We start from the raw sequence: 1,289 nt of genomic DNA on the forward strand, positions 1-1,289 counted from the left end.
CTGGGTTGGCCATGGGCAAGGCAAATACCTTACCTGCTGGAAGGCTATTACTCTGGCCCTGGAAGACGAGTTTCTAAACTCAGCTCTTCCATGCCAGTGGCACTTGCCATGGCAGCTAAGGAGGTTGGAAGTGGATGAGGGGGGTGAAAGTCTCACTCTGCAGCAGAACCAATCCTTAGATTACACAGACTTCTGGGGCAGGGCTCTTGCTCTGTGGCAGTACTCACACGTCACAGGGCAGGAACTCCCTGGCACCAAAACAACCTTTTTATGTACCCCCCTTCCTCTTTCCCCAACCAACTATGTTTGGGATAAAGTAGATCAATAAAGTGCAAAATTTTATCATATATGTGTTTGGGGTCAATAAATATTCAATAGTTTGAAAATGGTGCCAAATTCACCCACGCTCATTACAGTACTGTGTACAATAGCCAGGATATAGAAACAATGCAATGTCCATGATAGATTAAAGGATAAAGCAGGTGTGCAAGTGTCAGAGAGACAGTACTAGGGGTAAGGCACTTGCCTGGCATGTGACCAACCCTCGTTCAATTCTCACAGAACACAGGGTCCCCAATATTGCCAGGATTAATTCTGGCTACTGCTGGGTGTGGTCACCAACCCTTCCCCCACCCTTAATCCCCATAAAAATTAGCTACTGCATATATACATAATGGAATACTATGCTGCTGAAAAAAGGGTGAAATCATGCAGTTCACTGCATTGTGGATGGAACTGGGGGCACTGTGTTAAGTGAAATAAGTCAGAGGGAAAAGAACAACAAATGCCAGATAGTCTCATTCCTCTGTGATACATGGACACACAAAACTAAGGAACACATATCAAACATGATGCAGTGTTGGCCTTGGAATACAAAACTGAGATTACCATGCAGTGCGGGGAGCTGGTACAGAGAATAAAGCATCGGGCTGGAGGTGACCTAAGGATTGCGGTGGAGGGCATTGGGCACCTTGGTGGTGGTGAAGTGTGGTAACTCTATATCAAAGCCATACATGTTGACACTATTACAGATATGTAATCTAAAGGACAATGACAATGAAACAAACAAACAAAAACTGCTGAATTACAGCCTTCAACACAATAGACTTTCTGATGAGGATATAAAATTTGAGAGGAAGTTCAGTGAGCTCCTTTCCAAATCTCTATTGCCCATTAGCTACATCCAAAAATGCTTCTTCATTATTTTGTTTCTTCCAGGTTTATTTGGGCAAGTGTCTCATGGAAAAGAGGTGTTTCAGATCTTTAAAAAAAAAAATAGTGTCAAAAAA

Source organism: Sorex fumeus, unplaced genomic scaffold (assembly GCF_029834395.1).
Source record: "Sorex fumeus unplaced genomic scaffold, SorFum_2.1 ptg000006l, whole genome shotgun sequence".
Lineage (NCBI taxonomy): Eukaryota > Metazoa > Chordata > Mammalia > Eulipotyphla > Soricidae > Sorex > Sorex fumeus.